Source organism: Euprymna scolopes, chromosome 32 (assembly GCF_053919585.1).
Source record: "Euprymna scolopes isolate OS-2025 chromosome 32, ASM5391958v1, whole genome shotgun sequence".
NCBI lineage: Eukaryota > Metazoa > Mollusca > Cephalopoda > Sepiida > Sepiolidae > Euprymna > Euprymna scolopes.
The window spans coordinates 17,570,802-17,596,559 of NC_136513.1; the positions used below are offsets into that span (position 1 = coordinate 17,570,802).

Below are 25,758 nucleotides of genomic sequence, written 5' to 3' on the forward strand. Positions count from 1 at the left end.
AAAAAATACAAACTATTGTTGTTTCAATTATATGACAGACCATTGTTCAACATGGCTGTGTCATGTTTACAAAGTTATTGATGCATTTTGCTAGGATTTTAATTAATTCGAGTATTATTCACAGAATAAATAAATATGAGTTCTCCATAGGTCATTTTTATTTTTAGAACTGCCTACACACGTAAGTGCTTTTTTTTTCTTTTTTTGTCAGCAGCTGAGGTAATTTTATTATTAATGTTTGTTTTTGTTTTAGATATGCAATCTACATTAGCAATATATGTTGATAACAATTTTTTTTATATAAACTTATCTTTCAAAAGATAAATTCTAATTAAGTAGCAATTTTAAAAATGGAAACAGAGGTTTTCTGATTTTCTTTGTTTAACTAAACAGCTGACAAGAAAAAAAAAGTGAATGAGAAAGGGCAGGTAACTCTGGTATCATTCTTTTTAGTTCTTTGTTATTGTAATGAAATTCGAAAATTGAAATATCGAATTTCAAGTAAAATCAATGATATCTACTGATTTGTAATGTCACGGTAATGAGAATATCAAAACATTATGAAAAACGACAAGGTAGAAAATTAATTAATAATGAAAATAGTTTTAAAAGATAATTACCAAAAAATAAGTTTTGTTAAATTGTCCAAATATTTTTAGTTTTCAGAAAATATTTACCTCCCTTTTATTACAATTAGAACTCTCCAGTTTCTTTCCTTGCAAAACCTAATTTTCGATAATTGTTTTTGAAAACTATTTTCATTAACAATTAATTTTCTCCTGCACCACTTTTCGTGAATTTTTGGATATGCTCATTACTGTGGCATGACAAGTAAGTAGATACCATTGGTTTTACTTGAAACTCAAGATTTCAATTTTCGCATTTTGCTAAAATATTTTCTTTTCAATTAAAAAGAATATAAAAACCAGTTGTGCTTCTTTTTAGAATTAGTTATACGTCTGAAAACAAGTTGGAAAGATATGAACTTATTAAAAAAAAAAAAAAAAAAAAAATTTTTTTTTAATCGATATATATAAAAGGCAAAATGTGCGTGAATATTTTTTGTATATCCGACAAAGGCTTTTTTTTGGGGGGGGGGGCTCGGGGGGGGGGGGCTCGGGGGGAGGGGGTACTATTCCTTAAAACTCTTTATGTACCATCAAGATCAATAATATCTAGGATTTGCGAATGTGCGTCACATCTAGATTTATTTACATCGACTTTTACAAAATTCTTGCTATTTCGGCTCCCCTCGTGTGTGTTCGATTTTTTCGTATAAAGGTGAAACTAATCTGGAGCAAAGGTATGGTTCTCGGCTTTCGTGCCGGGAACGTCCAAAAAGCAATCAGCTTTTGATCAATGTGGGAGAAACCCCTTATATCAGACAATTGCTATTCAATTGGGCACTCTCTTCTTAAAGAGAGCTGATTTTCGATCCTACTTACCTACCAAAACTTTTTTTTCTTCTTTTACCACACGGGCGACACCAGGCACCCCCATGTTGTTTTTTTTTTTTTTGGGGGGGGGGTCCATCATGTTCGCTGTTTTCTTTTTTTGTTGTTTTCCCGATTTTTTAAAGAAGTTTACCATCGTTTTTTTTATCTACCCTCCCCCCAACACACACACCTCCAAACACCCGGGCAACGGTAGGCACCCCCGCTAGTAGTTTATAAAGGAGATAATTCTTTTAATCGAAATAAAATGAGATTCTAATGTCAACAGGTCAGAAAGATATGGCAAAAAAGATTATTTAAAAAGAAAATGTTTTAATAGTTTATTAATGTAATTTTAATATAAAATGAGCACTCACTTCCTTATCAAATAGAGTAGGAAAGTAGATATTTATTTTTATTTTTATTCTCTAGCCATTTCTAATTCAAGAAATTAAAAAGACCTCTTTCTCACAGAAGAAACGTAGCGAGTTTGTCTTTGCTTTATCGTTATTTTCATGGCAAGTGGTCGACTGAGCTTCAATCTATGGTCCCCTCTCTCGCCAAACTTTCACAAGAAACACTCGTCTAGCTGAAAAAACTATCAATAATTCCGCCCACTCTTTATCTGTGCCTAAACCTAAACGTAGATTCCATGAAGAAAGCTTCTTTCTTAGAACTGCACGCCTGTGGAACTGTTTTCCGTTTTCCTGCTTTCCAGCTGACTACAATATGGTTGTCTTCAAGTCCAATGTAAACAAGTTCTTGATAAGCCGTTCCCCTTAAGTTAACAAATTTACTGAATTTCCATTACTGACAATTACTATATTGTCCAATTGACTACTGTACACTCTTTAACCCTTATCCTCGAGTGGCTCCTGGGCCTTGATAAGTGGGGATGCCTATGTAAAAAAAAAAAAAAATGCATACAATTAAAAATAAAATTTGGACCAAAACCAGGCAAAACATAAAATAATCCAGTTATATACCGACTTAGAATGAATGCTTTATGCCAAATTGATGGTCGAATATGATTAAATGTGTTCAGTTTTGTATTAAATACTAATCACTATTAATCCATAACTGTGCATCGAATGGATAGCACAATACTTTGTTCGCTGCACCTTATCATAGCAAAGGCCCAGGTGAAATAAATGAGATAATTCTAACTGTCCCTATACTACAATTGATCCATGGATTAATTCATACATGACGAAAAAAAAAATCAATTCTAATTAAAACCATTTATAATCAATAAACGACAATAATTTGCATAATAAGTAACACCATCTGTTGGGAAAAGATATTTTTACTTGCCTCCCTACAAAGGCAAAATTAAACATAAAGTCAGTTTTAATGTAGGGGAAAAAATCCAGCTTCCCAAAAAGGGGCACTGTACATATGAAACAAAAGTAGAAATCCCCTGTCTCGAAGGTGTTCTCCTCCTATGACAGAGGACAACATTTGGATCCTAGCGCAAAAGCTGGTCAACAAAAGAGCTGCAGTAATATCAGGGCATCTTCATTTACACTGAACATCCACAAAATGCCAACATCAATATATTACATGTGAAAGCACCAGCTGTGGAATTTCCACAGGTCTCACTACTTACTATATATTGCCGACAAATTATTTTAAAAGGATATGCTGTCAAGAAATTAGTAATAATATTGCTTTACCAACTCATTCAGAACCTGTTTACATTAAAAAACAGTTAACACTTATTAAATAAACTAAACTTTTAAGCCTGTCAAAAAAAAAATCCCAAAAGTTATAGCTGTTGTTGCTCCACATGATTCACCCAAGTCAGGTTAAACCGGCTTCCTCCAAAGGAGGAAGTATCAAGGTAATATTAAATTCACAGGGGGCCCCCAGTCATCTTTCATGTTTGGTGCACTTTGGTCAAAAATCAAGTATCTTCAGACAGTCTGATCTTTTAGCATCAGATGCCTTGACATCTATAGGGTGTTCAAAAAGTCACTGAAGAGTTTTTAACTTAAATAGATTCCTTATTTTTGACTAGAGGGGTACCCAGCATTGCCGAGGTGTTTGTAGGTGTAAAAGAAAAAAAAAAATGTGTTTCCAACCCGAAGGCGGAAAAAAAGTGAAAGAAAATGTGAACTTTTACCGCAATGCTACGAAGCCATAGGAAGTGAAAAACGTTTAAATTTAGCGATGCCAATCAAAAAGTTGACTTGCAGAAACGAACGTTAGCTGGAGGCCAGTTCAGCTTTCCACCATTTCATTTTGAGGCAAACCAATTCCCCCACAAAAAGGGAATGTCCAAATGAATAACAATTGTCTTATATGAGGGGGTTTTCCCCAAACTGATCAAAGTTAATTGCTTTCCGGACGCCCTCGCATGAAAGGCCGGAAAGATACCTTCGCTGTCGGTTTAGTTTCGCTTTTATACGTAAAAGCCGAACAAACACGCGAAAGGAAGGAATAGTATGAATTATATAAAAATCGTTCAAAAGAAATCTAGAGACAACGTCCCTTCACAAATCGTAGATAATAGGATCTAAGGAGTATATAAAAAGTTCTAAAACATAGGAACTTCCGCTGAGAATCCCGACGAAAAAAGCCTTTGCTGGACATACATAAACGCGCGCGGCCGTTTTGTCTTTTATATAGATGACTAGCGAGGGGTACCCGGCATTACCCGGTGTTTGGAGGTGTGTGTGGAAACTCCGGGGGGGGGGGCATTAAAAAAAAAAGTAAGTATGAGGATCGAACCCGAACTATTGAGGCAAAGTTGTAAATTAAAGTGTGAAAAAAAAAAAAAAAAAAAAAAAAAAAAAGTGCGACGTTAACGATTGCTCCACCGCGAGATGCTAACGGAAACACGTTTAAATTTATTTAATTACTTGGATTTGGCAGGTGCCCATTTTAATGAGTTAATGAGGCCAAGTTTGACTGCGGGATAGTATTCATTTACTGCGGAAGATGTTATAGGAACAAGACTAACCCACATGCGGCGACCGACAAATGTTAAATATTTATCTTCCCGAAATCGAGCAAATTAAATAAGACAGGCGAGCTTCGTTGTTAACTGTGAGATATTACGATTTATATGTGACATGACATAAAAAGTTTTAAAAAGTTGTGAAGCGATCGACCGCTTCTCTGAAAAAAGCCTTTTGTAGACATACAGAAAAAGCGAACACACATACATACATACATACATACATTTTCGCTTTTATATTTATAGACATCTTTCTGTAACTTTAACATAATCTGACTAATACATTGTGGAATTCTTTTCTTTTTTTTTAAAATGCAAAATTCAAACAATCTTTATTTATAAAAAAAATATTGTCTTTTAAATGTTGCCCATTTTCAGCTTTGCATACTTGTGTACTTTCCAAAACATTATTTATGACAGATTGCAGAATCTCTGGATTGTGATTTAACTCCCTTATTTCGTTCCTGATGTTTTCCTTCAATTCTTGCAGGGTTTGAGGTTTATTTCGAATTATGTTGTGACTTGGGCTATCTCTATGTCTTAGTCAGATTGTGTTAAAATTACAGAAAGATATCATGAAAAATAAAGAATCTATTAAAGTTCCAAACCCTTCAGTGACTTTTTGGACACCCTGTATTACCATTACACACCAAAATGGATCTGGAGCAATGGTAACTAACGGGCAACTCTACATTCCTCAACATTGTCTTTGAATGAGTGCTTTATGCCAGAGTTCTATGAGTAAATGTGGTATTGTGGTGAGTAATTCCTATTAATCCCTAATAGTGCATCAAACGGATACCATAATACTTAGTTTGCTCCACCTTATCATAACAAAGGTCTATACAAAATTTCAGCCTGTTTATCTCAGTAATTTCCAAGAAAAAGTGGAACAGACAGATAAACTAAAAGCAATATATAATAAATAATCATGTGATATAATTTTCTTGGAAAGACGAGATTGGTTTTCAGAAGAGCTACCACACAGTTGAGCTAGTGTTCAGAAAAGTTATTTTTTTTAAGATTATAATGTATTTTAGTGTTAAGATTAATTTAATATTATACATGTGATAAGGGGATAACAACACCTTAAATTACCAAGTTAACCAAAATACTAGTATAAATCCAACATGGCTGGTAGCTGATTCAAAAATCAGAACAAAGAAGAGGGCATAATAAAGTCTTTCAGTTATATAAGAATAGATGTTGTGAAAATTTTGTGCAACAGGTATTTTTTCTTCAATATTTCAATTGTTTTAAATAAATTATTTATATATAACTCACTGAAAGAATTTACTTTTCGTTGAACCTCTTTTCCCATTTTTATATTGACTTCCAACCATGTTGGATCCATGCCAACATGTTGGATAATTTACTGTTGTGGGTTTTTTTTCATTAATTTTAACACTAATAGATTCAGTCTGCCGATCATTTTTTTTTTTTTAATTACAATTTTTGAGCTCCTGTCCAGAAACAACGTGATTGCCTATTGCAAAAATGAGCTGTGTAACATGTTCAGTCATTGTATTGCATGTGAACGGCAGATGTGCAGCTGTTGGACGTTTCTCTAAGGGAAGCCGGCAGAGAGGGGGGGGGGGGTCACTGACAACTGAAAATATCTCTAGCCAGAGTCAGACCACCAGAGAGATATTCTCTTTATCTGAAGAAAATAAATATGGAAAGAGTTTCTCTGGGATCAACCTTGTGAAAGGAACAATGTCGAAAATCGAAAAAATCCCATCCTAAAAAATAGTCTTTCTTTCTTATAGATAAAAAAGAAGAATTTTTACAGCAGAATATTTTACGTTGCACGGACAAGGGAAATAATAAAATCTCAGCAAATTATTTCTTCTTTAAGAAAACAGAATTATTGTCATCTGGAGATTGAGCTCAGTGTTAGAGCAGTCTACTACAGGTCAAATGATCAAACCCGGGTGTACCTCACCATTTTATTTTAATTTTTTCTTAATAATGCATTTAATTTATGATAAGAGAAGAGGTACCATTTAAAATCGCCACAAATCATTTTTTCCATTGCATATTTTAAAATTAAACATTAATCAGAAGTGACATTTCTAGGGCATTCATCATCAAGCCCAAAACTCAGCTGGTTATATTATAAACAAGCACAGATGGAATTATCATTATTATTTTCATTTATTTAAAAAAATATTACTTGCGAATTAGTCCGGGCAAATTATTTGTAATATATAATATTCAATTGATTGATTGATCCTATAATGATACATAAACAATCTACATAAATTAAAATATCATGTTTAAGCGTATTGTATGACCGGGCAATGCCAGACATTCAGCTAGTTTATACTAATTTCGCCATGACACATAAGTACATAGTTTAGTCTGATGAATATTTTGAGAAGCATCAGGTGCCTTGTGAGCTGTTCAGTGCTTTTGAGCATCTTTCGAGCCCTTCTGAGACTGCTAGGCAAGCCTCGAGGTAGAAGAGGCAGACTCAGAGTTAAACATGCCTAAAAGAGCCGTATCAGAAGAGTCGGTGAGCTTGGGTGTGGGCAGCGAAGGATTTGGATGAGTAATAGAGATTGAACTGGCTTTTTTTCGCTTCTGTTTTCGGTTCTCTTTTGTCTTTAGCAGAGGTATGGCTTCATCAGTGGTTTAGAAATTGACAAATGTTTTCTCAGACTGATCTTTCCAGCTTAGAAGCAGACTGACACTCTCAGACAATTGTTTAACCTGCATCTGCAACTCAAATATTGAAGAGCTCTAATAGAGATGCAGTTGATCAGCTAGACCAGCAAGCGTCGCTTTTTGCCAATGCATTCGTACAGATATTCAAGGGAGACAATAGCCAAGAGTTACTGAATCTGGACCTGGTAGTCCAACCAATACCGCCTGTTTGCTGCCCTGGCAAGATTGAGGTTGGCCTTATATGTGAACGAAGGTCATGGACCAGATAACATCGAACTGATGATTCTCCATACTGTTGCATCCAAACTAGTCATCTTTCAAGACTATTCAACATGACGCTAGCTACAGGGATTGTTCCTGATCATTGGGGAGTAATTCTGTCATGCTCACTCTTCAAAAAAGGCAGCAAAGAAGATCCGCTCAACTATAAACCAGTGAGCCTCACTTCTTTAACCTGCAAAATCATGGAGACACTGCTAAAACAGGCAACAAGGACTCATCTCACATCAACTTCAATCATTTCAACAGCATGGTTTTATGCCAAAACACTCCTGTCTTACGAATCTTCTGGTGATGGAAGAGTAGGTGACGAGGAAAATGGACACGAGTGACATGGCAGACAGTCTTTTTAGACGTTGTCAAGGCATTTGACTCCATCAAATCCCGTCTGTTCGTGCAAAAACTCTTTGCATATGGTCCAAACAAATTGGTTATCGACTGGATTCAAGTGTTTCTGGTGGGCCGTACCTACCGAGTCCAAGTGAATGGCAGCCTGTCTCCAGAGGTGGGTGCTAGCAGTGGAGTTTCACAAGAGTTGGTGCTTGAATCAATCCTTTTCTTCCTATTCACCAACAACATGCCGGATGCCATGACGATGTCAAGCTTGTGACTTGCCACGAGCAGATTAGTCGTATTCAGTCTAGTCTGCAGCATGTGTGGAAGTGGTCAACCACATGGGATCTCAACCTCAACGTCGGCAAAGGTTGCTGCATTGCAATTGGGAATCCATTAAAGTTGCCACTTACATTCGCCCCTGCCGAAAACTCTCTAGCAGATTTTGAGGAGACCAGAGACTTTAGGATGCTAGTTGATTCCACCTTCAAGCCTTCGAGCCACTGCATTCAGATTGTCAAGTACCCTTTTTCTCATCAAGCACACCTTCGCAAATCTTACTCTGGAGATCTTCCTCTCTATGTACATATCATTCATTCGAACTGTGTTGGAGTAAGGCATCCAGGCGGCATATCCATACCTGATCCGTGACATTCAGCATCCGAAGAGAGTGCAGAGGCTGACGACTTGGTCAATGCAAGGTTTTCATGACCTTCCTTACAACATCTGCTTGCGGCGACTGAACATTCTTTCGTTGGAGCTGCAAAGATTGAGGGGCGACCTAATTTTGGTCTATAACCTCCTTCATGGCAGTTACGACCTCAGAATCTTCAAAAGAACTGTGTTAGTCAATAACACACAACAACAACAATAATAATAATAGCAGCAACACTTACCAAGAGTCCAGCTTATGCACAAGATAGACACCAGATTGAGCTGGACTGAGGGCTTGTATTTATGTACAAGCATATCCAATCAGGTGATTCAGCCAATCACAATCCAAAGAATAGACTGGCCCATGTGTGCACAATGGAATCTCCCATTGTGCCATAAATAGTTCTCCTCTGTTATGAGAAGTAACTTTAGTCTTTGTCAAGTTATCCACAACTTGAACGCTGACCGAAAGTCCACTACACAATCCAACATGGCGCTACGAACAGGATTCGAGACAGAAGATTGGGAAGACTATTTCCTCAAAGCAGGCATTGCTGCCGATTCCGCCAAGAGCTACGCTGCAACTTTTGTGAAGGAAAAACTGAGGAAAGAAAACCTTCAAGTAATGGATCGAGCCATGCTAAGAGAATTGGGAATCACAACAATGGGAGAAGCTCTGTCTATTCTTCGACAAGCCAAGGAGCCCGCTACCCAGACCACCTATGCTAAGGCACCAGCTGCCAGGCCTCCCTAACTTCATCTCGAAATGATCCCTCAACAATTCAGAAAGTTTCGGATTGACTGGGAAGTATTCACCAGAATAACGGACATGCCAACTTCTCAGGCCAATACCCAGTTATACAGTTGCGCTGATGAATCCGTTCAAAACGCAATCATAAATACGTACCCTAAGTTCTTCACCACCAACCCAGACAAGCTGCTAGAGATGACAGAAGCATTGGTAACTCAAAAATCAAATCCCATGGTCCATCGGATGACATTTGCATCTATATCACAGCATGAAGATGAACCCATCCAACAATACCTTGTTCGTCTTAGGTCCACGGCCATAGACTGTAATTTCTCATGCCCCAACTGCGATCACGACCTGTCCGACATTTACATCAAGGACCAATTTATCAAAGGGATATCGAATGATACGCTTCAGACCGATCTACTGGCAAAAGCCGGGTTGCTAAAAAATCTCAACCAAAATATTTGTCATGCTGAGGCATTTGAGTCTGCACTACGGGACCAAACCGCAATGACTGATACCTCAGACATAGCTACAGTCCGGATGTCAATGTATCGCAAAAAAAAAAAACAAAAAAAAACAGTGCTGTACGGACTAGCAGAGGCAATATTCGCACTAGCTCTACTGCTACTCACAACGATAACATTGCTGATAAAGAACCCCGTCAAACCTGCATAGGTTGCGGTAGTCACCAACACGGTACTCCAAGGATTTAACATGTCCGGCATGGAATCAAATGTGCAACACTTGTGGGAAACTTAACCATTTCTCAGCAGTGTGCCGGACAAAGAAATATCGCCCGGCAGTGATGAAAAGTCTTGAAGACCAAGAAGCTCCCATGAATACACTCATGGCCCATATCACATTCGATCAAATGAGGGGCACCATTATGATATAGAAGGTGATCTGTTAACTGAAATAAATGCATCAGTAATCCCATTCTCACCAATACCAGATCCCAGACAAGCTGTCAATATCCCTAGGAGTTGTAGTACAACGCTAAAGGTTTTTCCCGACAGTGGTGCCGCCATTTGTCTTGGGGGACCAAAACATTTAATCAAAATGGGCCTCACAGAGATTAGTCTTGTCCAATCAAGAAAGATCATACGAACAGTTGGAGGTTTCACACTCATGTGTCAGGATTGGCTACCAGTTGAGTTTGTGGTCACAGGGAAAACAACTAAACAAGCCCTCTACATATGCAAGGGCATACAACGGCTTTATCTCAGCAGAGCAGCCTGCATCGATGTGGGAATATTGCACAAACATTTTCCAAACCCTTTAGCAGACGTACATGAAGAAGTAGACACCGAGTCTAAAAAGTGTGTAGATCAATTGCCAAATCGCCCCAAAAACCTCCCTTTTCCCGCAACAGAAGATAACATAGGCAAACTTAAGAGCTGGCTCCTAGAAAAGTTTGCCAAAACGACATTCAACAGATGGGATATTTCCAGCCATGTCCGGCCCAGCTGCCCACATTCACCTCAAAGAGGGAGCAATCCCTAAAGCCAGGCATAACCCAATTCCTGTACCCTTCCACTTCAAGGAACCAGTAAGGCAAGCCCTTTGGAAGGATGTAGAAAAAGGTATCATAGCTCCAGTACCCGTGGGTATGCCTACTGATTGGTGCAGTACTATGGTAATAACTGTCAAAAAGAATGGTAATCCACGGAGAACAATAGATTACCAACACCTTAACTCTCAATGCAAGCGAGAAACCCACCATACTTGGTCGCCATTCCAGTTGGCACTGCAAGTGCCACCTAGAACAAAGAAAACAGTCCTAGACGCTGTTGATGGATACCACTCGATTCTCTTAGACAAAGAATCTCAACCATTAACCACCTTCATAACTGAGTGGGGAAGATACATGTATCTTAGGATGCCTCAAGGATATGTCGCATCTGGGGATGCTTACACTCGCAGATACGATGAGATAATAAAAGATATCCCACGCAAGGTGAAGATAGTAGACGATACCCTGCTATATGACTCTAGCATTGAGGGAGCTTTTTATCATACCTTCGATTTTCTGCTCCAATGTGCTAAGAATGGAATTGTGCTCAACACCGACAAATTCCAATTCTGTCAGGATGTCGTACAATTTGGAGGCCTCCAGATAACTTCTTCAGGAGTGACCCCTTCTGAGTCCATGATACAAGCGATACAGGATTTTCCAGTCCCAAGGACAATTACTGATGCCAGATCATGGTTTGGGCTTGTCAACCAAGTAGCCTGGGCATATTCACTGGGTCCAGTTATGGTGCCTTTTCGGGACCTTGTCAAACAAAACTCCAAATTTGCTTGGAATCAAAACCTTGAAGACGCATTCAAAGATTCCAAGCGAGTTATAATTCACCTAGTCCAGAAGGGAGTAGCAACATTCGACAAAGACAGAGCAACTTGCCTTGCTCCAGATTGGAGCAAAGAAGGAATGGGCTTCCTACTCCTACAAAAACATTGCCAATGTACCATGGAAAAAGCCCCAATCTGCTGTTCCGAAGGTTGGCATCTGATATATGCCGGCAGCAGATTTTGCACGGATGCTGAGTGCAGATACGCACCAATAGAGGGTGAGGCAGCAGCAATAGCATAGGCATTGGAGAAATGCCGTATGTTCGTCATGGGTTCTCCAAACATCATAGTGGTCACAGACCATGAACCTCTGAAGGGGATATTTGGCGATCGTGATCTGAGCAAGATCCAAAACCCCCGGCTCTTTAGACTAAAGGAAAAGACCCTGAGATACAGATTTACCATACAGCATTGCCCCGGGAAGTGGCACAGAGGCCCTGATGCAGTTTCCCGCCACCCAGTGGCGATGGTGCAAGCCCTCCTCGATGTATTTCCAACAAAACCCTCTCAAATGGATATACTGGAGTCGAACAACATAAGCAACATAACAGAGTCAACAGCCTTAATAGCAACATTTGCAGACAGCAGTAATATAGCCATGATATCACCAGACCTAATTCGGTCAGCAGATCGTGGTGATCAACAATATAACAAATTAATAGACACAATACAGCAAGGCTTCCCAAAAACACGTAATCTCACTGCGCCCGAAATCCGTGAGTATTGGGAGGTGAGGCACCGCCTTAGCACTGACAATGGTCTAGTATTGTTGGATCGAAGGATCGTCATCCCAAAAACACAACGAAAAAAGGTCCTACACTGCCTGCATTCTGCACACCAAGGAGTAGTCGGCATGAAAGCACGTGCCAACGAATCGGTGTACTGGCCAGGGATGGATGCATCAATCCGCAGTATTAGGGCGAATTGCATGGTATGCTCAACCATCGCACCTAGTCAACCAAGGGAGCCTATCATTCAAACACGATCCCCAGAGTGGCCATTCCAACAAATCGTCATGGATATTTTTTATACTGGAGATCACACATACCTTGCCTGCGCAGATAGGCTAACTGGTTGGCTAATTTTATACCGCCTAGAATCAGGTTACACTACTACAACCAAATTGATGTCCATATGCCGACAACTGTTCCAAACATATGGTGCCCCAGAAGAACTCAGCACCGATGGCGGCCCACCTTTCACTTCCAGCACGTTCCAAGAATTTCTGAAAACATGGTGTGTTAGGCACAGATTATCTTCTGTTGCGTATCCCCAATCCAATGGCAGGGCAGAGCTCGCAGTAAAAACTGCAAAGAGGATTGTGAAAGGAAACACAGGCCCCCACAGTTCCTTGGAAAATGACAGTGTTGCCCGGGCCATCTTGCAGTATCGGAATACCCCAATCCAAAGCATTGGCCTATCACCGGCTCAATTATTACTTCACCGTCGACTATGTGAATCCATCCCTTCACAGCCAATCCTCTACAAGCCTCATCCTGAATGGGTGTCAGCGGCACGACATCGCGAGGAAATGCTCCACCACCGCAATGCAAAAATAGTAGAAAGATACAATAAATATACCCACAACCTTCCACCGTTACAAGCTGGTGACACTGTAGCCATCCAAAATCCAGTCAATCGCAGATGGAACACAACGGGCAAAATCATCAGTTCCCTACCAGATCGACAATACCGAATCAGGGTTAACGGATCCAGAAGGATCACACTTAGGAACCGCCGTTTCCTCAAAAAATGTGAACTTAAGCCTGCACCAACCCCAATACCAAGTGCAGCACTAGGACCAACAATTCCCTCAAGCGATACTACATTCTTGCATATCCCACTATCTCCCTGTAATAGCAGATACACAGCAACCAAACCCCAACAACAAACCACACATATATCCCCACGCTTTCGATCAAGGATTCCCCGAGCTCTTTCTAGGTTACTACCACACAACAAACTAGGCCTAAAAGAGAGATACACCTCTCACACAACCCAGCCTACTCGTGGGGGGGGGGATGTAGAATAATCAAAAGAACTGTGTTAGTCAATAACACACAACAACAACAATAATAATAATAGCAGCAACACTTACCAAGAGTCCAGCTTATGCACAAGATAGACACCAGATTGAGCTGGACTGAGGGCTTGTATTTATGTACAAGCATATCCAATCAGGTGATTCAGCCAATCACAATCCAAAGAATAGACTGGCCCATGTGTGCACAATGGAATCTCCCATTGTGCCATAAATAGTTCTCCTCTGTTATGAGAAGTAACTTTAGTCTTTGTCAAGTTATCCACAACTTGAACGCTGACCGAAAGTCCACTACACAATCCAACACTCTTCATCCCAGCACTTGAATGTGGACTGAGAGGACACAAACTGAAGCTGTCATTGAAGAATTTGGCTAAACTGAGTAACAGTTTGGTTCAAGATGAAGTTGGACAGATGCTGATCCACTGTATTTCTGAACGTCTAAATTTGCAGTGCCTCTCCCTTCCTCTTTCTATCTCTCTCTTCCTAAGCCCTTCTTAACGACAACAAAACATGTAATGTTTTAACCTATGCCAAATGAATTGAATTGAGCTGAATTCTACTAGAACAACTACCAAAACAACGTCAATAACTCCAGAACAACTACCACAACAACGTCAACAAATTCTAGAATGATTACCACAAAAATGTTAAATGTTCCATAAATAATTACATCAATTATTCCACAACAATTATGTTAATAATTTCAGATTAATTACCACAACACCATCATCATATTATGACATCAAAGTCAATTATTCCAGAATAATTACCCAGTAAAATCAATTATTCCAGATTTGCTACAACAAAGTTAATTATTCCATAATAATTATCACAATGATATTGATTATGTATCTTTTACTATTATATAAAAGGAACTGTGTGTGTGTGTTTCCTACATAGTCAGAAACGGCTGGACCAATATTTTTTTTTAATTTCACACAAAGATACTTTATGTGTTTCCGGGAGTGTTCTTACATTGGTTCTGTATTGGAATGCAACTGATAAGCATCGAAAATCGAAAAAAAAATCTGATTAATGAAGTTAACACTTTTATACAACCTAACAAGATGAAGTTGGCCAGGTGCTGGTCAACTGTATTTCTGACTGACTAAATTTGCAATGCCCCTCCCTCCCTTTTTGTTCACTTTCCTAGTTTTTATCTCTCTTTCTCTCTCTCTTCTTAATGGTGACGAAACATGTAAAACTCAATTGAAATACATTCATTTCATATATTACCCAATGTAAACAAGCCCCATAATTTTTTTTATCAATATTTATTTATATCATGTATTTACATACGAGGTGCTTCCAATAAGTTTCCTGGCTTTTTTTGTATAGACATTTAAAATTATCGTAGACGCTTGAAAATTTAGTATGTTATTGCTATACATCTTATGAGATGACTGACCAATTTTTATGATTTCAGGTTCAAATGAACAGCTATAGCAGAAATTGCAATACACCCTACTAAAGCCTGATTGTCACAGCTGTTGAATTTCAAAACTACAATCGGGACAAGAGGACACTTTAGAAGAACGATTTGCAATAAAATTCTGATTTAAACTTGGAAAATATGCCATAGAAACGTATGGAATGCTTCAGACAATCTTGCATGAATCAAGCATCAGTTTTGGAGCGATAGAAGAGATTCAAAGAAGGAAGGGAGTCTGTAAGAGGTGCGGGAGGAGTAAGGAAGTCAGAACAGCAGAGTTGATTGGCCAAATAAAGAATTTCATGAATAAGGGACGTTATGTGTCGATAGAAACAATGTGTGCAGTTCGATGTCAGTGTGGGAACTGTACACACAATTATTCACGAGGAACTGAAGATGTGAAAGATTCACACAAAGTTTGTCCCAAAGGTGGTCAAAGAAGATCAGAAAGAAAGACATTGCCATGATAGCAGGGAGATGGTTGAGCTGATCAATTCAGATCCTGCAGTTCTTGATGTTCTGACGGCATGCAATAAAAGCTGGATCTACTGCTATAACCCAGAGACCAAAAGACAGAGTTCCCAGTGGAAGCATGTTGACTCTCCCAGAGCCAAGAAGGCCAGACAGAGCAAATTTACCAAGAAACATATGAGGATCCCTTTTTTTGACAGCATGGGCATTATCTACATGCACCGGATTACCAATGGACAGACAATCAACAAGGAGTACTATGTTGAGGTTTTAAGAGAGTTCAGGTGCGAATTAGTATAGAAATCACTTATCTCAAAGACACTTCCGTCTCCAAACTGCAAACTAGTGAAGAATTTAACTTTTAATAGCGTTCAGAAGATTTTTTTTTTTTTTTTAAATTAACCGTTAAAAGAAAAGTGTGATTTTATTCTGAACTTTAACTAGTCACGTTTTAAGAAACTTACGATATAAAAGAAAAGCGGATGGGAGGGGGGGGGTTCTTCCAAAGTTTATCCTTGAGTGGCCTCTGGGCCTTGATAATGTGGTGATGCCTATGTAAAAAAAAAAAAAAAAAAAAAAAGATTCTGTCAGCACTCTTCAAATCAAGTCAGTGGCATTTCTACAAGGACAGTGCACCAGTCCACAACTCTATTCTTGTCGCAATTTGACCAAGATGGGCACCAAAACGGTTCCTCACCCTCTCTAAAGTCCAGACCTTGCTCCTTGTGACTTTTAATTATTCCCTAAGCTCAAGGAAAACCTTAGAGGCTGTCGCTATGAGATAATTAAGATAAAAGCAGCCGTGATGAGGGTCACTGACACGTTCACACAAGAGGACTTCCACGTGGTCTTCTAGAAGTTGTAGATAAGGTACAACAAGTGCACTGCAGTCGGAGGAGATTACTTTGAAAGCGACTAAAGTTTCTTGTGTGTACTATCAATAAAAGTGCCTATACGAAAAAAGTCTGGAAACTTATTGATGGCACCTCGTAATTACCCTTTTTACAATATTGACAAATAAACAGAATATTCAAATGTCTCTGCTTCATCATTATTTCCATGGCAAGTGCTCGGCTAAGCTCCAATCTATGGCCTCCCTCACTAATCTTTCATGAAAAACACCCATCTAGCTGAAACCACTGTCAATAATTATCTGTCCCTAAACCGAAACATAGATTCTATGAACAAAGCTTCTTTCTCAGAACTGCACGCCTGTGGAACCCTCTTCTGTTTGTTTTCCAGCTGACTACAATTTGGTTGTTTTCATGTCTAATGTAAACAAATTCTTGATGAACCGTTCCATTAAACAATCCAATTTACCTACTACTTTCTGCTACTAACGATTACTAAGAAATTATCCCATTGACTACTGTATACTCAATAACCCTTATCCTCGAGTGGCCTCCGGGCCTTGATAAGTGGTGGCCCCTTTGTAAAAAAAAAAAATTAAAAATCACAAACCTAAAAAGTAAATATCGTTCATTAATGACATTTACTTTAACCTGAAACTAACAACAATGATTCATTATTAGTTTCACTTTCAAAAGATTTTATGTTTTTAAATATCCATGGTTTATATGAACGGTCAGAGGTATTTAGTTCTCTCCCACTGCAAGAACTGTGGTACAAGGGTTAGAAAGTGGGATTGAGAAGTTAGCACCCTCGAGGAAAGTACCTGGGCTGCCCCGCCAGCATTCACCGGTAAGGGCACCCCATGCAATTAGCAATTCTCAAAGAAAAGACAAAACCTGGGAGGGTGGACCTCCTAGAACTGCACAGAAACAGCATTACATCGCAATCAACTAGGACCAGGTCATTACAAGAATGGTCTAATCTCTGTTGACTTTGATAACCCTGAGGATAAAAATGCCGGGTTGTTGAATGTAATGGATTGTTTTTGGTATTGTTTATTGATATGAAGCTGGGTTATTTACGAATGAACAGAAAATGTATTTTAATACTCGTATAGGTCGAGCCCCATGACTGCCAATATTGGCTTTGTAAAATCCTGGCCTTTTGGCCAAGATCAAAGTGTAGTATCTGTGCTGCACTTCCATTTCTTGTTCTCTTTCGGTGGAGGAGGAGCAGTCCTTCACGACTGAAACAATTTTTTTATTTTTGTACCTTTTCTCCACGTTAAAAAACGACCCTGGTGTCTAACTCTGTCCTGTGGGGAGGCATTGTAAATAGGTATGACAACTGAAAGGGAACCACAAAAATGAAACCAGATTTCCTGAAATGAAATGAGCTGTATTTTTTTTTGGGGGGGGGGGAGGTCATCATTCTTCTGTCACGCGGAAGTTGTTTGATAATTTTATCGAATCAGCCTAGTTTCGAATTGACATTTAAATTTTTTTTCATTCTTGCTTTCCTTTTTGTGTGTGTGGTTTATGTTTTTTTTGTTTGTTCGTTTGGAGTGCCTCGAAAATGATTTCTAAAAAACACGGTTAGTGACGGGAGTGATTCTATGAAAGAAAACATTCTAGAGTTAGTGTCTTGATTTTCGAAATACAAGGAATTGTCAACAAGATGGTTGAATTTCATAGACCAAAATGCAAAACCAAGTGGAAACTACAAAATAACAGTTACAAAAAATATATGGTGCTTGTAAAGATAGATTTTTTTTTAAATATGCTGTTTAAAAAAAAAACAAAAAAAAACAATATTATGTACTTAATTGTCATGTGGAAAATAGTAATATATCCCACTATTACGAAAATTCATAGAGTAAAACAACTGCTTTTATTGTTTCTTTAGTAAAAAAAAAAAAAAGTCTACAGCTCTAGGCTACAAATGTCGGTGTACTCGAAATTTGGAGTTCCGAGTTATGTCCCCTGTGTGTGCAGTGTGCACTCTTCATTGTGTGTAATTTATACTCAATTTTCGGTACTTGTATAGTTTAATCAAGACATTAAAAAAAAATGAAAATATTGAAAAAAAAAAAAGTTACATACTCGTTATCAACGTTATGGAATAAAGTTTTCATAAAAAAAAAAATCACTAAATTTGATCAAGTAGTCTTTTTATTTTATTTATTTATTTATTTTTTTGGAGGAAAAAATTCAAACTTTAATGAGAAAATACAAAAAATTCGTATGATGTGATGTGTACGTAAATCACGGAACGAAGATGAAATATACCAAAAATCATATAATTTGACCATGTAGTTTATTATTATTATTATTTAAGAAAATCAAATTTTACGATTATGCGAGTCTTAGTGTTTTCGTATGCCATGATGTAATTTGATGAAATAAGAGCGAGACAACTCAAATCGATGTCGTGGTCAAAGATCACCCTTATGTTCAATACAGTAAAATCGTAAATTTTGATTTTCTTAGTAAAAAAAAAAATACACGAATTACGTAATTTTTGGAATATGACATTTTTCTTCTGTAACGAGTACGCACCATAATACAGACATTTCCGCATTTTCTTTACTTATAATTGTCGCCGTAAGTACCAATTTGAATAAGCACCAAAGCTTTTTGTGTTCTTTTCTTTGAAGATTTTTTTCCTGAACTTAATTTTTGCATTTGAGGGACTCAAAACATATTTTAATCTTAACCTAATGATTCGAATGCTTAGTGTCGTCTGCAGTTTTTACATTTGTTTTCGCAGAGTCGACATCGTAAATTGATTCGGCCATTTTCTGGCTACGGATTGTATGTCGATATTCGCGACCGGTTCCGTTGATAAGCTCCGGAAATTCTCTGGATGCTTCCATTTATTTAAAAATATATATACATGAAACGTAAAAAGTGTTTCTTCGGTTTCCGTTTCAGGAACCCTTGTTTCATGTTTTGTCGGTCGCCTTTCAGCTGTTGCCGTGACGCGTTAGCGTTTTTGTTGAGCCAATATGAACAGCCATGGGTTATGATCTGTACAAGCACCTATAATTTATTGTCAAAATAAAAATTAAATTAAAAATAATAAAAAGCCAACATCAACAGTAACCGAATTGCCAACCATATTCTTGTTTGGATATTGTTGATGATGATGATGATGATGATAAAATACGCACAGCTAAAAAATCAATATACATCGTTTTCGACTTTAAACCCGAGGTTTAATCACTACACGATATTAAAAACGGACGATCGTACTTTTATTTCAATATAAAAAAACAAAAAACAATAATCCGACATATTATACGGCCATAAAAACGCGAGGTTCAATCATAGACAATACATTGTAGTCGTCGTGCAAGACCGGGGTTTCGCTTCTACGGAAATCTCCGAAGATACACGAAGACGCTTTCCGACCCGAACAGAAGTGTCAAATATATAGGATATAGATAGATAAAAAAAAAATCATACGATGCCTTCAAGTTACTTACTGTGACGGGTGAGAATCTATCTTTATCATCAAAGCGATTTAACAAGATCCTGGCATTCAGGTATAAGCATTGTAAGTAGGAAACGACGTGTTGCTGTCGGACAACACACACACAAAAAAAATGGAGGTATTGATGACGTCACGAGAAGGTCACGTGACAACGCCGATCATGTGACGTCATTCATTCTTTCTTTCTTCTTTTCTTTCAGTTTAACCCACCTTCCTTCGTCTATCTCCTAACTAAAGTAAAGTAAAGTAGTTGCAGATTACAATGTGTACAAGTAATTCGTTTCAAGAATAAGACTACTTTCCGAAATCCGAATCACATGATAACGCAGTGATTTCACTTTTCCCGTTTTATCTTTCGTGGTTTTTATCATTATTTTTTGTATTTATTTTTAAGCGTTTAAACAAATAAAAAGGAAAAAAAATCTATTTATTAAACAATAAACAAGCATTCGCGATAAAAAAAAAAAAATCTAGCGGAAATACTTTTCCAGGTTAATTCGTTATTGTTTACTGAACTGAGTCTACTTTAATTATTGTTACCAATAATAGAACATTATATTTTCCATTACATTTTATTAATTTTCATTCCCCATGTGTGTGTGTGTGTGTATATATATATATATATATATATATATATATATATATATATATATATATATATATATATATATATATATATGAATGAGAGAGAGAGAGAGAGAGAGAGAGAGAGAGAGAGAGAGATTGATTGATTGATTGATTGATTGATACAATGTATCGTTATAGTCTTGGAGATATAAATCCACTACAACTCACTCCGGTGTATTTATACAAACATACGTACATATATTTATTTATACAAACATTTTTGGCTACATATGTGCATACGTGTTTCTGCTACTACCAATTCCTTCGGAAAAGTCGCGTTTGTGACTAACTTCTTTTTTTTTTTTGTTTGAAGACGACGCTGCTGAAACATGTCTGCACATATGTAGCCAAGAATGTTAGCATAAATAAATATTCTGTTATATATAGGGAGAGAGAAGGGACGAGACTTTTGCATTTGGGTTTGATCACTAAATTCTTGACCACATTACAAACATGGTCGTGTCAGAATGAGTAGCCATTATTTTTTCTGTATTTCCGAAATAATTGCCATTTTTATGGATTTTTAAAAAGATTTAATGACTACTAGTTTATTTTAGAGTTTGGTGGGGTTTTTAAAGAAATTTATTTAATAACACCCGTCTCAAAAAAAAGGGAATTTGGGAGGGAGTGTTTCTTAGAAACACTGTTTCTATAAAGATAGATTCGAAAAAGTGGTCAAAAATCAAAAATATACCAAATAAATGTTACCAAAGGCAAGATAAGTTACTCTTCTACCTATCTGGAAAAGTGTTTAGGGATTTTACTCACTTTAAACGTGTAATCGGTTCGAAAAACACGGTGTTTATCGGTATATTTGAAAAAAAAATGGCGGCATGTTCGCTATTGAACAAGATAAGTTTGGGAAAATGAGTTCAAACAAACAAATTATACAAAATACTGTTAAAAACTCACCGAATATATGTCCGACTATGTCATGGTAACATACATTGAGTGAATTTCTAACAGTATTTTGTATAATTTTTTTGTTTAAACTCGTTTTCCCAAACTTACTGTGTTCAACAGCGAGCATGCCGCCATTTGCATTTTCTGTATGTTTTTCGAGCCGAATAAACATGTTACATTAAATTTTTAAAAAAACACAAAAAACCTATCCAGTTAGGTAGAAAAGTAACTTATCTTTCCTTTGATAACATTCATTTGTTATATATTTGTTTCTTGACAACTTTTTCGAATCTATGTGTACAGTAAAACAACCCCGTTTTTTATGTTGCTGTTTTCATTGCAGTTTACATTTTCGTTTTTGTTTTTTAAACGAATGATACGAGAACGATTTTTGACTCTAACTCTTATGCTATAAAATTACCTAGATTCTTTTGTGGCATTGCTACCCTTTTTTAGGGTTAGTGTTGCTGTTAATAAAAGACTTTTTTTTCTGCTGAAATAATAAGGAAGAGTATTTTTTTTTTCAAAATGTCAAAATGTAACCATTTTAGAGATAAATAAAATGGTTACTCGTTCTGTCATATGCTATGTGGTAACGAAAATGGTGTAAGAAATTCTGCAGAAATAAGCAAGCCTTTTATTGGACGGTTTCACTGCCCACGGATTTGTTTTAACCAATCAGATTGCATGTTCTAATTGGCTGCCGAGAATGTTCTTTGGCGCCAGTATTGCTTTTCAGATTAGATTCCAGGAAGACGTCGAGTTGGACACATGTGGATTTCTGACTCGAATCTAAGAAGACGCAGGACGGAACAGACTGGATTTCTCACTCGACTCGAGGCAACAAAATTACTTGTTGCTTTGAGACGTTTTAAATGCCCAAATATGGAGCGAAACTTTATTATTGCAATTACCAATGCCCTTAAGTAGGGTGAATTTTATTTGCACGTTTTTGCTTCAATTTAATGTCTGTCAAGACAAAATTTATGGTCTACTGTTTGACCTGCTATTGTCCGCAATTGGAGAGTATTCTACAAGGACTCCTCATGTATGCCCAGCTAGCAGCTCGACTTGGAGGTCAACACAACAAATCCATCCTGCACACTACTTCGTCAGCGAGAATTCTATCCAGCCTTTATCGAAGACAAACTATTTTTCCATTCGGGAACGTTACCAGCCCAAAGTGGCAGATAACTGAAGATGACGCATCTTTTGCAGCATGGACCTTTTTTACTTTAATAAAATTTACGTTGAAGTTTTAAGGTGAGCTTGTTGTAATTTCTGTTTGGTTTTCTTCCATTCTTCCAAGAGCAAAAACCTTGTGAGAAAAATCTCACAATGGTAACACTGATCAATAAACGCTTCCTGGTCAGGAAATGGGTGATCATTTTACGCTGTATTTATATAGTAATATGAATCCCCTAAAATCTAAGTTATTTTATTTAGTTAGTTTTTAACATTTTTTTTTTCGGATATTTCCAGAATATCCACATGTAATGGCACAGAATACAAATAGAATCCTATTCTTAGTTTTTCCATTAAGAGCATTGGGGGCAACGGATAAAATTGAGTCCCATTTTCTAATAGTAAAACGCAATGACCTTATTTTAACCAACATTTAAACTTAATATCATTCTTCAATTTCTAGAAATTATTTCAGATTAAATGTTTAACACACAAACTCACGTGATATTTCCAGACACAACCGGTCACTCATTTGTAATGACGAATTGGAAAGTAAAACATAATTTTTAATACAATCATATGGGTACTTATACAGTTTAGTCAAGGCATTAAAAAATGAAAATATCGAAAAAAGATTATATTGTACGTATCTGTTTTGGACTGAAGATCTCCCCAAAAAATTTAACTTAATTTGATCGATTAGTTTTTTTTTTATAGCGGAAAAACACATTCTTATGAGAGCACGTTGAAGTCAGCTATTGTGAAATTTGCTGAACACGCCACGGGGAGATAACTCCATGTAAAGCGCTGACACTCCCTCCCCATCTTTAATTCGAGCTTTTCTTCCTAAAAATCGAACCTTTTGCCTACATTGCCCTGCTTTTTATTGAAACGAACCGAGAGCTCTTTTTAATATCCTCACTGTTCCCTTAAGTGCAATTGTCTGGATCTCTTTTGCACTTGGTTCACCAGGAATATTAGTTAGGTAGGACTTCAGGTTCTTCTTCATAAGCCCTATGGCACCAATAATAACTGGTATGATTGATATCTCTTTAAGATTCCAGTTTCTTTTCATGCCATACATACAAATTGTTTTCTCGCTGTAAAAAAAAAACTACTTGATGGAATTAAGTGAAATTCTTTTTCGGAGAACTTCATTCCGTAACAGATATGTACAATATAACCATTTTTCAATATTTTCATTTTTTAATGTTTTGACTAAACTGCACAATTACCTAAATATGTATTTTCGATTTTAAGATTATTTATGATGAAGATATATATGTGTGTGTGTGTGTGTGTGTAGTAGATGTATGTATGTATATATATATATATATATATATATATTTTTTTTATTGTGTGTACATTAATCAATGGGATAGTATCGTAGTAATAGTTAGTAATGGGGATTTGATAAGGTGTCATAACTTAAGGAATTTGTTTGTGTTGGACTTGAAGACATCCAAGTTGAATTCGGGGGGGAGGGGGTAAACAGGCAAGCGGCAGAGAGTTCCACAGCCGGGCAGTTCTAAGAAAGAAGCTTTGTTCATGGAATCTACGTTTTGATTTAGGCACGGATAAAGAGTGGGGAAAATTATTGACAGTGGTTTCAGCTAGTCGGGTGTTTTTCGTGAAAGATTGGCGAGGGGGAACAAGAGAATGGAGCTCAGATGAGCACTTGCCATGGAAATAACGATAAAACAGAGACAGGCTCACAACATCTCTTCTGTGGAAGAGATGTTGCAGGGTAGAGAAAAGGGCATCCCTCACCAAGCCACGAAGTCTATTTTGTACTCTGTCAAGGCAGGATAGGCTGTTTTTAGCAGCTCCTGCCCAGATGTGGCAGCAGTACTCCATCCTTGCACGTACTTGGCTTTTATACAGATAGAGAATTGCATCATTAGTGAGATATCTTCTGGAGCGGTAGAAGGATCCCACTATTTTCCCAGCGACCTTGGCCACAGACTTTATGTATGTGTTCCATTTCAGATCAGGAGTAAAGGTCAAACCTAGAAGCTTATCAAAACATGGGGCCTCCCTAGACGAGAGCCATTCATTTCAATCGATGCCAGATGGAGATCAGAGCGTTTATGATGTAATGATAAGAGCTTGGTCTTAGATGTATTAAAGGTAACCAGCCACCTCTTCCCCCACTGAACCACGTGCTCAAGATCTGAGAAGAGAGAATCAGAGAGAACGTTGTCATTTACAGCCTTTGATGTGTTGCCATAGATAGTCATGTCATCAGCATAGATGTCAACGAATGATTTTAGTATTTGTTTTGGGGGATCATTGATGTAGATCAGGAAGAGAGTTTGGCCCAGGATGGACCACTGAGGGACTCCAGTATTAATACTGTGGGCCTCTGATTTCTGCCCATCAACCACTGCTCTTATGAGCCTATCAGAGAGAAATGATTTAATGATAGAGAAAATATTTCCAGTTATACCGTAGCTGGAAATCTTGTGAAGTAGGCCTTTATACCATACCTTATTGAAGGCCTTTGATATGTCAAGAGCAATTGCCCTAGAAATGAAGCCTTTGTCGAAAGATTCGCTAATTCTGTGTGATATAACTGTTAGCATGTCTGCTGTAGATCTAGCTGAACGGAAACCATATTGCGTGTCACTAAGAAGGTTATTTCTGCTGAGGTGGTTGACTACTTCTCTATTTAATATGGATTCCAGCAAGTTACTCATGACACTCAGGAGACTTATTGGTCTGTATTGAGAGGGAGATGACTTATCACCTGAATTCTTAAATACAGGCCATACTGATGAGGTTTTCCAGGGTGTTGGAAAGCATTTCCCCTTAAGGCAACGCTTAAACAGTTTTGTAAGTATGGGGGCAAGTTCTGGTTGTAGCTTTTTTAACGCTATAATTGGAATACCGTCAGGGCCAGTTGCTTTATATATATATATATATATATATATATATATATATATATATATATATATATAATTCCAGGTTAATATTTTCTAGTTAAAGTAACCAATGAAGTTTTAACAAGGTTAATACAGGATTGCTCAATGCCGAAGTAGAGCAAGATGGACTTTTTATTTGTTTTACATAAGCATTAATATGTTGCTATATAGTCATGCGAATGTTTTGGTTACCCAGTTACTAGTAAAAGATTACGGATTATGCTTTTATATAAGCAATATCGCCTGAAGAGGTTTCTAGTTACTAGTCCCCGGTTGATCGAAACATGCTCATGAATGTGTAGCAATATATTAATGCTTATGTAAAACAAAAAAGTATATATATATATATGTATATATATATGTGTGTGTGTCTGTGTGTGTCTAT

The 25,758-nt window shown here is 37.4% G+C and overlaps 1 protein-coding gene across 1 annotated transcript in view; it reads right to left on the minus strand.

Moving 5' to 3' along the window:
- LOC145256227 (ras-related protein Rab-9A-like) overlaps positions 1 to 19,915 on the minus strand; it is a 79,895-nt gene extending 59,980 nt beyond the window's left edge. The window contains exon 1 of the mRNA XM_080114851.1: positions 19,727 to 19,915. The gene's annotated coding sequence lies outside the window, so the exon portion shown is untranslated. The remainder of the gene's footprint in view (positions 1 to 19,726) is intronic.
- Between the last annotated feature and the right edge of the window lie 5,843 nt (positions 19,916 to 25,758).